The sequence below is a fragment of the Psammomys obesus genome, unplaced genomic scaffold (genome assembly GCF_907164565.1).
Source record: "Psammomys obesus unplaced genomic scaffold, mPsaObe1.curated_primary_1811, whole genome shotgun sequence".
In the NCBI taxonomy this organism is placed as follows: domain Eukaryota; kingdom Metazoa; phylum Chordata; class Mammalia; order Rodentia; family Muridae; genus Psammomys; species Psammomys obesus.
In genome coordinates, this window is record NW_026587216.1 from 2,169,134 (window position 1) to 2,184,055 (window position 14,922).

Genomic DNA, 14,922 nt, shown 5'->3' on the forward strand with positions numbered 1-14,922 from the left:
ATTCTTAAAGACAAAGGAAGACTTCCAAGCTTAATGAAATTAAGTCTCTGTCAGTAAGCATATATTTATCACACAGGTTAGGAGGACGTTATTTTAAGGTAAGTGGTGGGAAGAAGTCTTCTTACCCCTCAGATATTCTGTCTTAACTTTTAGCCACCATTCCCACCCAGAAGACAGTCCTGATTCATGCCCAGACAAGAAATCAAGGATCAGAAACAAAAATGTTAGCCTCAGAGAGACAGGTTAAAATTATCTTCTCCCATTAGTTATTATATAAAGACGTCTGGCGGGTTACTTGACATTTTGGTCCTCCAGTTCCTAATTCATAAAATAAGAAAGGACCAGCTTATCTGGTTTTTGTGGGGTAGCCAATATATGGAACAAAGCACATGAGAAATTATAATGGTAATCAATAGACCACAACAATTACCAATATTAGTTGGTATGATGAAATGATAAGATTCCTTATTTTTCATTAACTCGGGCATAATTGAAGTATAGCAATAAAGAAATGAAGCAGTTTTCTCATATATGACAATAAGAATATGTATTATTTCACTCTTGGGAATCAAAACAAGGCATGATAGGTAACTGGTCTACCACTCACCTTAATCCCTAGCTCTTGAGTTTTTGAGAAAACATCTTGCTATATAACTCAGGTAGTCTCAAACTTCCAATTCATATTTTTTTATAGCTGTACATGATGTACTAATTAAAGACATCTTTATAACTATAACTGTATCCATATGGTAGTGAGGCTTAAAGGAAGGCCCAGGCCGCAGTTCAATAACTCAGCCTCTGTCATCGTGAGCCTATATCTCTGGATAGCACACATGCTTCTTGGTCTCTCTAATGCAGAGGATAGGAGAGTGACAACCAGCTGGAGCCGACTATTTTCCTTCCCTCCTGGTCAGTTCTGTCCAACTAAAACTCCATCAGGTCAAGTTTTACAAATACACCCTCCTTGGGAAGCAAACAACACTCCTACCCAGCTCTGACATCTATGGACCAGCCTGGCACAATAACTCTAAGGAAGTAGTAGTGGCGTATTTACCTTGGCAGTAACCAACACTTTTCTAGTGACTTAAAAAAAAAAAAAAAAACCTCTCAACTAGAAACCTAGCCAACCATCAAGGCCTAATGATGTCATGCATCCTTACCTAAACCAGCATAATCCCTAACTACATTCTAAATATCTGTCCTTATACCCACATATAAGTATAGTATACCCCCTTCATCCAAGAACCTTCTTTTGGCAACAGACAAAGACCAGTACAGAAAACTACAACCAATTATGAATTAGGGAGCCCAGTCCCAAAGAATACATCTGTAAAACAATTCCACAACAAAGGTTCTGGGAACACTGTAGAAGAGGGGAACAAAAATACTATAAGAGGATCAGTGTGTTTGATGTGAGACTATATCTCCTTGTAACATGAAAAGCTACCCCCACAATGTCTCACCAACATGACTGTGCAAACATGAACTGAGCAAGGACAATGACAGTAGACATATTGTTCAAACAGACTAGAGAAAGCTCAGAAAGCCAAAAAGCTAAGAAGTACGGAAGAGCATTTGTCATCCGTGAAAACACACATACAAGTAACAATTTAAAGTTTGAACAAGGTGTATTTACATATTTAGAAAGATATTTATGTGTATGTGTATGTATATTTATGTTATGTAACAATAATTAATGAAAAAAGGCCATGACTTTGAAACAGAGAAAGGGGGGATATACCGGATGGTTTGAAGAGAAAAAAAGGGGGGGGGATAATTATAATCTGAAAAAATAGAGGAAGTGATTTTTAAAATATCCTTCTTAGACAAGCTTGTTAAAAAAAAAAAAAGCTGAGTGCTCTAATATATTTCAAATGTTTTTGCTCGCTCTCTACCCACAACTGTGAGGCTAGAAGCATGAGAGTGTGTTTTCCTCTGATCTTCTATGATTGCCTGCCGCATTACAGATTTTAATTCTTGGTTTCCACACCAGGCTAAACTTCTAACAATGAGCCGTTTAGCCTCCCTTTTCCTGCACCAGCTTAGCCCTTAAACAATTTCCCCCTGTAAGTCTCTGCTTAGGCAAACTGAGACACTGTAGACTGTGTCTCTCCAGACCTAAAAGCTGTAACTTTCACCATATCCTGATTCCCCACCCCGACGACAAATGCAAGAAAAGTTGATTTTCGATATGTCTTTATACTTGGCTGTTGAGACAAAGAGGCAAGATCCATGCTCCACAGAGATAGAATCAAAACCTAAAGTCCAACCCTTTTTTATTTTTAATTTTTAATTTTATTTTATTATCTTTCCAGAATATATTGAGTATAGGTAAAATTTGATTTATTGCTCTAGATGAATACATTAAAAGCAGCCTTGACAATGAGGATGTAGAGACAGAAGGTAAGGAATTATTAAGCCCAATACATTTCATAAATACAATCTGCCACCCCTACAAATAAACACTGGATGCCCAAAAACTGTGATTCAGCTCAAAGATGGGCAGCATTAGTACTATTTGTATTTTAGAAATACAGAAAACCCAATTATACTAGGTAGTTTAAGTAATTACCTAACCGTGAAAAGATCGACCTCTTCAAAGCAATCAATTAAATCAACAACTAACTAAACCTAATGAACACGTAACTACGCTGAAATATTCCGTATGATGGCTTAAAATGAGAAGACACGGGAGAAACAAACCACAAATACTCATAAGACAGATGTAAAGATTTTAAAAAATCTAATGTTGAGACACCTGGAGTACAAATGAGATTATCTTTGTTTGTGCTATAACAAAATTCCACAGACTTGGTCATTTACCAAGAACACTGGAGACTGGAATTGTGGCTCAGAAAATAGAGTGTTTGCTAGCGTACACAAAGCACTAGGTTCAGCCTCCAGGACTGTATGTACTAGCTATGGTGTTGCGCATGCTTATAATCCCAACACTCAGAAGGAGCAAGAGGGTAAGAAGTTTAAGGCTGTACTCAGCAAGTTCAAGGCCAGGCTACGAGGGATACCTGTACTCTTTCTGAAAGAAGAACAGGAATTTGTATCTCATATAGCCTTGGTTGTCTATGGAGAGCTGCCCTCTGCTTCTAAGACAGCACCATGTAGCTACATAATCCAGAGAAACAGAGTACTTTGCCCTCACTTGGAGGAGGACAGAAAGGCAAGGAAGCGTGCCGCTACCTGCATCATCTTTGTTAAGGGCCTTAGTCGCATTCACATGGAAGGAATCTTCAAAGTCTGCTCGCCTCTTAAAGACCCCATAAGATGCCTCTTAAGACTGTCATATTGTTCATTAAGTTTCAGCACATGAATGGTAGAGGGGATACCGTCAGACCATGGCAGCCCTTCTCTGAGCGACAGATGCGCGCTGCTGCAGCCGGCTCGTGGGTGTGAAGAAAACCAGTGGGCAGGCTAAGGCTAACCATTCAGAGCCACAGAAGCAGGCATGACCACCAGTAAGAAGAAGAACAGAACTCTTGGTTGTGACTGGGCTCCGCAAAAGATGAAAGCCACGTACTGTTCAGTGCCAGACAAGAAATGCCCAGCAATAGAAACATGTCCTGACAAGAGTATCTCAGAATTACTTAAATGGACACATTTTTCAAACTTCTAGGGGAAATTTTATCTCCTGCTTTCAATCTCCTGAACTCTGTTTCTATGCCACAGGAGAGGCTGGATCATGCTTCCTCTGTCTGAAAATAGTTGGCAACACAGAAAAGACGTATTTCAGAAACTTTTAGTGTATCAATGTCAAAAAAAATTAGTCTCATATTTCCCCCTTGGTTGAACTATGATTCAATGAGAGTTTTATATTATGTAAATTCCCTGGAAATCCCCAAGCTCCATAACTCTGCCAAATATTCTGCATAGAACAATGACAATCACACTGCTGCAGTAAGAAAATGCTCTGTCTTGAAGACAGGACCCAGAACTGATGTAAAATTCTGATACCTTCATCTTGCCTGACACAGTGGTATCTTCAGAGAACACACAAGTAAATAAAGCTCACAAGCGCTGCTGTTTTGTGCCAAGTTCACCAAACTGAACTTAGCAAGAAAGCTTTTGTCTCCCTAATACTTCTCTAGTTCTATAGGCCGCTGAGCTTATTTTCATTGCCTTTAAACAAAGGGCGTATTTTACGTTTGATCCTTACTTTCACACAAATATCACCATATGCATAATCTTTCAAGGTTAACTACCAGTTTCAGGGTGAGTAATGTGATGTGTGTTCCACATTTATCAGACATTCTTGATTAATGGAATAAGATGAGACACTAAAGATTGCTTGTTCACCACAAGTGACTTCGGGGATTAATGCTTAAGCATACTTAGACAATCAATAAATGAGCTGAGCTATTTTCCAAAGGCAAGAGACACTCTGAAAAACTTCAAACCTCCAACTACCCATGAAATACACTCATTAACTTCATAAAGTTGCAGAAGAACTCGCTAATGCTCTTTAAGCATGGCATTTATTCTAATCTCCACTTTGGGTGAGTGCTGTTAGATAATACCTAAATGACATGACAGCTCGGAGTCTTTGTTTCCAGCGAGCATTAAAGGAGTCCCTTTGAGTTACATAACTTCAAACCCAAAATAGTTTCCTCATTGACTACTATCTACTTAAAAGAACTTAAACCCAGTTCAGCCAATGTAATTCTTCCTCCCAAGAAATAAGGGAAAATCAGGCTGGATCTCCACTGCTGGTCTCTTGAGACCATTCTGATATAAATGAAATGATAATTCAGGATGCTATGAGGACCATATCCCAAACTATTTTTAAAACACAACAGAGAACCTCTCCCTGGTTCTCAGAGTGTCTTTGAATGATAGAGATTCAGGTGTTGTGGGCTCTCACCATACCCCCAACTGCATGATGGCTCCTTCTTCAAAAACCCCAGTAAAGTAACACCCAAACTACACCGGAGAGTTCCTGTGGTGACATACAGACCTAGCTACCGAGCTTCTGAGCTCCTAGGAGTCTTCACATTCAGCAATGATTTCTTTTTTAGCTTTGCATACATTACTAAAGAAACACCAAAATCTACTGCCAGTCTGTCATAACCTGTGTTCTCCTACTTCTGTGCAGGAAATAACCTGTTGGGTTATGGGGTTCATGATTGCCTCCTTTCATCCTTTGGAACGCAAACTCAGCATTGCAGCTTCCAGTTTGAGCCTCAGGCCCAGCTTGCTTTAATGACCATTTAGGTAAGTTCTCCCAGCCACTCCTATGCAAAATGGCAAAGTCGCGACTTTATTTACTCCCCAACCCCACACAGGCATGGAACTACATGCAAGTGTTCCACCTACCTTCTGCCGAATTCACTGTCCTTCGACTCTGAGCAAACCTCCCTCTAAAAGACCTACATCAGAACAGGGAGAGCTGATACTGAATCTTTCCTCAAACTTCTACTCATGCCTCAATTCTGCAATAAGACATCAAATTAAAAAAAAAAAAAAAAAAAGCAAATGTGCTTAGAAAAGATGAAATCTGAGTTTCACAAGAAAATAAGGTTGGGAGCTTCTGTGGACAAGGAAAATTATTCTAAGCCTGTTCATTATGTGAAAACCATAGGTCCAAGGAAGAGAGAGAGAGGCTGGCAGCCCAAGGCATTCTTGTTGAAGGCAAAACTCCATCTTGGTCCTGGGTCCTTCACCCATACTACTCCGGAATCATTTCCTCAGTAATGCCATTGTCACAACTCTTTGATCCTTATGTTCGACCCTTTAGACTCAGATGCACCAATTTTTCCTTCTAAGTGTGTTTTTCATTCTTCTTTTAAGATTGGCTACCACTGCTTTGGTTTAGCTCTCCGCATCATTTCACACGTGCCTGCCTGGAGTTTTCTACAATGCAAAGCTAGCCATTCTTTTTCTACTACCCCTTACCTGCAGCTTTCCACAGTCATCTGCATGCAGTCTATGCTCTTCTACGGAAAAGAACAGAAGTCCCCGACTGGCCTCAAGGATCTCATCCACCTTGCATCTCATCATTCCCTTTCATTCTCATTTCCTGCAACCCTCAGGCTTTGCATCTGTGCCTTTCACATCACCATCCCATTTCCCCTTCCTACAATGTCTTTTGCTCACTCCCGACTCCTAACTTGAACATTTCATAATTTATTTTCCAAACCACCTGGAGATGATCTACCATAAGAAATTTATTCTAAATCCCCAAATGCTAAGAAAAGCCAAGGGCTCTTCTCCTTAGCCAGTGACTCTGACATCACATTAACCATGAATGACTGTTTGCTTCTATCTGTAAGCCTCTTGGATGGAAGGCAGGACTTATCCCTCTCTAAACCTTTGGCACCTGCTACAGACACTGGCGCACAACCACAACAGTAAAAATGTGTGTAGGTGCCTACATGAATTTAAAAGAAGAGAGGACATAGCAAGCAAATATGAGTACAAATGGTTTCATACCCAGGGGCAAAGCAGAACAATTTTAGGTAAGCATTAAAAGGATTGAACTGATGGTACAGAACCAGTCTGAAATCCTTACAGGAATGATTTAGCAAAGCCTGAACTCAAGAGTTTAAAGTAAGTTTAAACTAGTGTGTGTGTGTGTGTGTGTGTGTGTGTGTGTGTGTGTGTATTTTTTACTCATTTTTATAAAAAAAAATACTATTTGTATTTCCATTGTTCTTTTTTCTTCTCTAAGAAAAAAATAAGATTGAGATACAAATAGGGAATAAAATGAGGTTCTTGAGAGTCTTGCCCAGGCCTGCCTTCAGGATCTTGCCCATTTCTCTGGCACATGCACTCATATACACATCTCAGCTCCTTTCATTTCAATAGTCTGAACTTAAATATCTATAATTATGTCTTCAAGTCAGAGCTCCTAATATAAAAGCCTCAATAACTAGCTTCAAAAGATCAATATGGATAATTACTTACATTTATGTTCTCTGGTGGATTCAAAGGTTCTCCTCTCCCTTCCCTGACCCCAAAAGGAAGCAACATGATGCAGGTTTAACCTTTTTTGGAAAAGGAGTCCTTTATACATGACATCCTTAAATCTCTTAAGATGAAAACCTCTTGGTTTTCATTAATGCCTGGTGGGCATTAGTCCTTGTAAGAAAGGGGAAAAGACCGAGAGGAGATGTGGGAGCAGAGGCAAATAGCAGTATCATGTGTCTGTAAACCAAGGACTCCAGTGACTTCCCGCAGCCATCAGAACTTAGAAGCACAGAGTGGATTCTCCTTTGGCCTTCAGGAGAAGCGAACTTATAACAGCTTTAGTTTTATGCTTCTGCCCTCCAGAACCATGACATTAATTTGCGTTGTTGCCAGCCACCTGGTTGTTAGCCGCCATGTGCAACAAACACATGCCCTAGTAACAAAGCTGTTTATATGATAACAACACATAATTGTAAAACCATTCAATAATCATGATCACCTTCTCCACCTGCAAGAATTTTAGTGTTTTCTGGATGGATGGGGTTCTTTTTTAATTAAAATTTTTTATTCATTATAATTTATTCACTTTGTATCCCAGCTGTAGCCCCCTTCCTTGTCCCCTCCCAATTCTACCCGCCCTCTCTTATCCCCTGCCATGCCTCTCCCCCCAGTCCATCGAAAGGGGAGTTCCTCCTCTCTTTCTTTCACACTTGTTTATCAGGTCTCATCAGGACTGGCTGCATTGTCTTCCTCTGTGGCCTGGTAAGGCGGCTCCCTGTCAGGGGGAGGTGATCAAAGAGCAGGCCAATCAGTTCCTGTCAGAGATAGTCCCTGTCCCCATTACTGTGGAACCCAGTACTGAACTGCCATGGGCTACCTCTGTGCAGGGGTTCCAGGCCATCTCCATGAGTGGTCCTTGGCTGGAGTATCAGTCTCAGAAAAGACCCCTGTACCCAGCCTTTTTGGATCTGTTAATCTACTTGTGGAGCTCCTGTCCTCTCTAGGTCTTACTATCCCCCATTTCTTTCATGAGATTCCCTGCACTCTGCCCAAAGTTTGGCTCTGAGTCTCAACATCTGCCTCAATACCTGCAGGGTAGAGCCTTTAAGAGGCCCTCTGTGGTAGGCTCCTGTCCTGTTCCCTGTTTTCTCCTTCCTCCGAAGTCCATCTTCTCTGCCTTTCTGAATGGGGACTGAGCATCTTAGCCAGAGTCCTCTTTCTTGATTAGCTTCCTTAAGTGCACAGATTTTAGTATGTTTATCCTATATTATATGTCTAATATTCACTTATGAGTGAATATATACCCTACGTGTCTTTCTTTTTCTGTAATACCTCACTCAGGATGATCTTTTCCAGTTCCCACCATTTACCTGCAAATTTCATGATTTCCTTGCTTTTTATCACTGAGTAATATTCCATTGTGTAAATGTACCACAATTTCTGTATCCATTCCTCAACTGAGGGGCATCTGGGCTGTTTCCAGCATTTGGCTATTACAAATAAAGCTGCTACAAACATGCTTGAGCAGATGTCCTTGTTGTATACTTGAGCATCTTTTGGATATATGCCTAGCAGTGGTATAGCTGGATCTTGAGGAAGCACTATTCCTAATTGTCTGAGGAAGTGCCAGATTGATTCCAAAGTGGTTGTACAAGTTTACATTCCCACCAGCAGTGGAGGAGGGTTCCCCTTTCTCCACATCCTCTCCAGCATGTGTTGTCACTTGAGTTTTTCATTTTAGCCATTCTGATGGGTGTAAGGTGAAATCTCAGGGTCGTTTTGATTTGCATTTCCCTGATGACTAAGGACTTTGAACATTTTTTTAAGTGTTTCTCTGTCATTCGATATTCCTCTATTGAGAATTCTATGTTTAGCTGTGTACCCCATTTTTTAATTGGATGCTTGATTTGTTGCTGTTTAACTTCCTGAGTTCTTTATATATACTGGATAGTAGCCCCCTGTCAGATATAGGGTTGGTGAAGATCCTTTCCCAGTCTGTAGGCCGTCATTTTGTTTTGACGACAGTGTTCTTTGCTTTATAGAAGCTTTTCAGTTTCATGAAGTCCCATTTATTGATTGTTGCTCTTAGGGCCTGTGCTGTTGGTGTTCTGATCAGGAAGTTGTCTCTTATGCCAATGAGTTCCAGGCTCTTCCCCACTTTTTCTTCTAACAGATTTAATGTGTCTTGTTTTATGTTGAGGTCTTTGATCCACGTGGACTTTAGTTTTGAGCAGGGTGATAAATATGGATTTATTTGCATTTTTCTACATGTAGACATTCAGTTGGACCAGCACCATTTGTTGAAGATGCTATCTTTTTTTCCATTGTATGGTTTTGGCTTCTTTGTAAAAACTCAAGTATCTGTAGTTATATGGGTTTATTTCTGCATCTTCTATTTGATTCCACTGATCCATCTTCTGTTTTTATGCCAGTACCATACGGTTTTTATTACTATTGCTCTGTAGTACAGCTTGAGATCAGGGATGGAGATACCTTCAGAAGATCTGTTGTGGTATGGGATTGTTTTAGCAATTTGGGGTTTTTTGTTTTTCCATATGAAATTGAGAATTGTTCTTTCAAGTTTTGTAAAGAATTGTGTTGGTCTTTTGATAGGAACTGCATTGAATCTGTAGATTGCTTTTGGCAGGATAGCCATTTTCACTATGTTAATCCTACCGATCCATGAGTATGGGAGATCTTTCCATCTTGTGATATCTTCTTCAATTTATTTCTTCACAGACTTGAAGGTTTTTACAAATATGTCTTTCACTTGCTTGGTTAGAGTCACAACAAGGTATTTTATGTTATTAGTGCCTATTGTGAAGGGTGTAGTTTTCCTAATTTCTTTCTCAGCCCTTTTGTCTTTCATATACAGGAGGGCTACTGATTTTTTTTAATTAATTTTGTATCCAGCCACTTTGCTGAAGGTGTTTATCAGCTGAAGGAGTTCTCTGGTTGAATTTTGTGGTCACTCACATATACTATCATATCATCTGCAAATAGTGATACTTTGACTTCTTCCTTTCTGATTTGTATCCCCTTGATCTCCTTTAGTTGTCTTATTGCTCTAGCTAGGACTTCAAGTACTATGTTGAAGAGATATGGAGAGAGTGGCAGCCTTGCCTTGTCCCTGATTTTAGTGCGATTGATTTAAATTTCTCTCCTTCTAGTTTGATATTGGCCATAGTCTTGCTGTAGATTGTCTTTACTATGTTTAGGTATCTGCCTTGTATCCCTGATTTCTCCAAGACTTTAAACATGACCACAGAGGCCCATATAGCCCTCCCACTTCAGCTGCAGACCTGGGAAGCTGCCTCTGCCCTCTCAATCACAGAGCATGGAGACTCGTGTTTGGGGCAGTAGCCACTGCTGCCTCTGCCAAGTAGGGAGGGCCATGCTTGGGGTAAGGGGAAGTACAGGGGGGTTGAATACTCTCAGTCCCTGGAGATGTCCACAAGTGACCTGAATCCAAACTGTCCCGGGTCAAGGGTTGCCCCCTCTTGCCCTGGAAGCCTCTATGTTGATGTTTCATCTTCTCCTCCAATCACCAATTTTGGAGTTTCAGATCCTGTGTCCCTCATATACATGCTGGTTGCCACCATCTTAGACTCCAATCAATGGGGTTCTTTTTTAATTACTCCTCAAGATCTTAGAAGTGTTGTTTTTTTCTTTTTCTTTTTTTTCTTTGTCTGAGAGTGAGTTCCTTTGTCATTTGCCTATTTCCCATTATCAAATTTCAGATAGGAATGATGCCTTCCCCTGTCCTGACACCTCTGTCCTAGGGATCAAGAACTCGGGATTGCATCAGAAAAAGTTATAGCACAGAGATATTTTACAACAGCTATTGAATATGGTCACTGTTTGAATACATATGCTCTACACTATATAACTGCAAGAGGGAATGTTGCCTTTGTTTCTACATGAAAGAAAACTCCTTAGAGTGTATGGTCCTATATAAGCCCTTGTTATGGACTCCTCTGATGAACCAGCGTTCTTTCAAAGCTACTGATATCAAGGTACTACCAAAACAACATTGTGCCAACTCCAGACACTGGCAGCTTCTCCCTGACTGTCTTACATCTGAGATCCCAAACTTCCATTTGAGAATTCATATATGAAATTTGACCATGGTAAGTCCCACTTGCACTTTGCCTAAACTAACCTGTTTTCTTTGCAAACTTGTTTCTATAGGCTGTGCTAGGCATCTTTCCTGTTCCCTCTCTTCAGCCACTTCAGCCACTTCTATTCTATTTCCCCTTTTAAGTGAGATTTAAGCATCCTCCCTTGGGTCCTCCTTGTTACTTATCTTATTTGAGTCTGTGAATTGTAGTATGGCTATCCTGTACTATAGGACTAAAATCCACTTATAACTGAGTATATACCATGAGTCTTTCTTTTTCATCACTCAGGATGCTCTTTTCTAGTTCCATCCATTTGCTTGCATATTTCATGATGTCCTTGTTTTTAATAGCTGAGTGGTATACTATTATGTAAACGTGCCACAGTTTCTTTATCTATTCTTCAGTTGAGGGACATCTAGGTCTGTTTCCAGATTCTGGCTATAACAAATAAAGCTGCTATGAACATAGTTGAACAAGTCTCCTTATTGTATGGCAGAGCATCTTTTAGGTATATGCCCAGGAGTGTTATATTTTAGTCTTGAGGTAGAGCTAGTCTCAATTTTCTGAAAAAGTGCTATATTGACTTCCAAAGTGGTTATACAAGTTTTCACTACCACCAGAAATACAGGTGTGTTTTCCTTTCTCCAAATTCTTACTATCATGTGTTGTCACTTGAGTTTTTTATATTAGCCATTCTGTAAGATGGAAAATCAGAGTCATTCTGATTTGCATTTCCTTGATGACTAAGGGCTTTGAGCATTTCCTTAAGTGTTTCTCAGCCATTCAAGATTCCTCTGTTGAGAATTCTCTGTTTAGCTTTGTACCCCATTTTTTATTGTATTATTTGGTTTTGTTTGTATTTAATATTTTGGATATTAGCTCTTTGTCAGATGTAGGATTGGTGACCTTTTCCAAATCAGTAGACTGCCATTTCATTCTATTAGTGTTCTTTGCCTTACAGAGGAGTTTCAGTTTCAAGAGGTCCCATTTATTAATTGTATATCTTGGAGCCTGAGCTCTTGGTGTTCTGTTCAGTAAGTTGTCTTCTGTGCCAATGAGTTCAAAGCTCTTCCCAACTTCTCTTCTAGTAGGTTTAGTGTATCTGATGTTATATTGGGTTCTTTGATCCACTTGGACTTGAATTTTGCAGGGTGATAAGAGGGATCTTTTTTTTTTTTTTTTTTTGCATTCTTCTGCATGCAGACATCCAGATAGACCAGCACCTTTTTTGTTGAAGATGCTTTTTTCCATTGTATGGTTTTATGTGGGTTTATTTCTGGTCTTCAATTTGATTCCATTGATCAACCCTTTCTATTTCTATTCCAGTACCATGCAGTTTTTAGTACTATAGCTCTGTACTATAGCTTGAAATCAGGGATAGAGATACCTCCAAAGTTACTTTATTGTAGAGGATTTTTTAGCTATTCTGGCTATTTGTTCTTCCACATGAAGTTTAGAGTTGTTCTTTCAAGGTCTGTAATGAATTGCGTTGGGTTTTGATGGGGATTACATTGAATCTGTACATTGCTTTTGGTAAGATGGTCATTTTTACTATGTTAATCCTACCGATCAATGAGCATGGGACATCTTTCTATCTTCTGATATCTTCTTCAACTTCTTTCTACAGAGACTTGAAGTTCTTGTCATGCAGGTCTTTCACTTGCTTGGTTAGAGTCACACAAAGATACTTTATATTATTTGTGGCTATTGTGAAGGTTGTAGTTTCCTTAATGTCATTCTCAGCCCATTTGCCCTTTGTATACAGGAGAGCTACTGATTTTTTTAAATTAATTTTGTATTTAGTCACTTTGCTAAAGGTGTTTATCTACCGTAGTGATCATGTACGTTATGTATGTAACGTTATGTACATACATTCTGTTATGTATCTGTCATAACTCAGCTCTTATCTCCTCAGTCAAAATGCCTGCTAGAAAACGCACTCTATCACATATTTTTGGAATGTTGGACTGTTCTTAGCAATGTACCCACATAGCACCCAAATGCAACAAATATCTTAAGGGAGAAATTGGCAGAATGCTGAGTCTCACTCTCCACCTTCTCCTTTTCAAAAGCATCCTGACCCCGCAACAATCTGTGGCTTGCTTTTCTAGTCATACTAGACTGTTGGTTTCTTTCCTGCCACTTAAGAACTCTGCAAAGCTACTTTCTCAGATTTTCAACCTTCTGCCCCATTTCTAGAATTTCTAAGTGCCCAGGGATTAAAATAATAAAAGTTAAAAACTAAAAATAAAAAAAAAATCTCTTGAAGAATGATAACAAAACTTCTTTTTTCTCAGATCTTGTACCTCAAATACTGAGTGCTCAGAATTTCCCCAAGACCTTTAGAAGTATTCCTTACTCTTTCTTTTCTAAACCCCTTGACCTTTGAGTCTTAACATCAATCTTCCATAAGCATTCAACCACATGTGGAAGCAGACACTCACGGTATATGAACAATTGACACAACAGGAAATCTACTGGCTGAAAAGGGAAAAGAACAGACACATAATCGCTCAATAAAACAGGGCATCAAGTTAGGAAAATACTTAATGGCTAGCAACATGGAAATTGTGTCAATTCACTAACTTTCCGCCTTGTAGGAAGGAGTGAAAAACTCCACAGTCATATTGAAAGTAACTAGCACAGTCATAGCACGATGATGGGTTCCCTATACGAATGGACTTAGACCCATTGCAACTTCCTGTACAGGTGTATTTACCATGGAGTTGTTTGTAAAAAGCAACTGAAGGTCACTTAATCCAGATAATAAATATATGTGGTATATGTTCACTACAGTGTGCTATGAGATTTGTAGAAACAATGAACTAATTGCTAATATAAGCAATTGTGTGCATCATAAAGTGCATACAATTGGGTGAAAAAGAAACAGAGCAAGATAGATACACTAACCTCAGGTCAAACACATATACACATTACATATTTTAAAATATACTAAGAGCACAAGTACATTAGAAACAGTTACCTGTGGAGACAGATGTTAAAAACAGTGGGAGATAAAAGAATGAGAAAGCTACTTCAGAATCCTTGCTAGCCACCCGACACTGGTCTAAGCACTTTACACTGGCTGATTAAATTCTCTCGAGAGTGCTAGAAGGCAAGCACTGTAGCCATTTCTTTTTTACAACAGGGGAACTGGAGCACAGAGTGGTTACATAATTTGTTCAAGGTTACACACAAAGTGATGGAGCCAGAACCGAGGCCTAGGAAAACTGGCATGAGAGTCCGTGCCCAGAAAAGTTATACAATCCTGTCTCTGTGTTCTCAAAAGGAATCTTTGTGTTGTCTGAGCATTATCAGGGGCAGATCTCTGGGTAAGCCTGGCTACATACAAGGTCTCAGCTTCTTCCCACCAGGTCATCTCTGATGAAAAATGTCTTCAATTCCACACACCACAGACTACTTAGAATGTTTGAACATTAGTGACAATCTCAGTCTTACGTTTCGTGTTCCACTTATTTGAGAACCAAGCACACCATCTTTGACTGTGTGCTGCCTTATATATGAGACTACAATGGCCTTTAGACATTGGGTCTCATAAAAGTAAATTTAAAAACACCTTATAATGTCCTGTTCTTAGGATATGGGGGGGGGAGAACAGTGAAATTATCCTTAAGTCCCCAGCCTTGGAGGCACTGCAGTCAACTGATGCAATGATAGACAACATGAGCAAGAAGAGACAAGACAATCACCAGGAGCTGCTGCTCATAAGAACACGTGCGGGTGATTGGTAAACACTGTTTGGAGAAGAAGAATGAGGGAATTGGAGGAGGAAGGAGAGATGGATAAGGAAAAGTGGGAACAAAGATGAAAGAAGGCCACAGGAGAGTGAGCATTGGGGACAGAGGAAAGAGAGAGAGGAAGG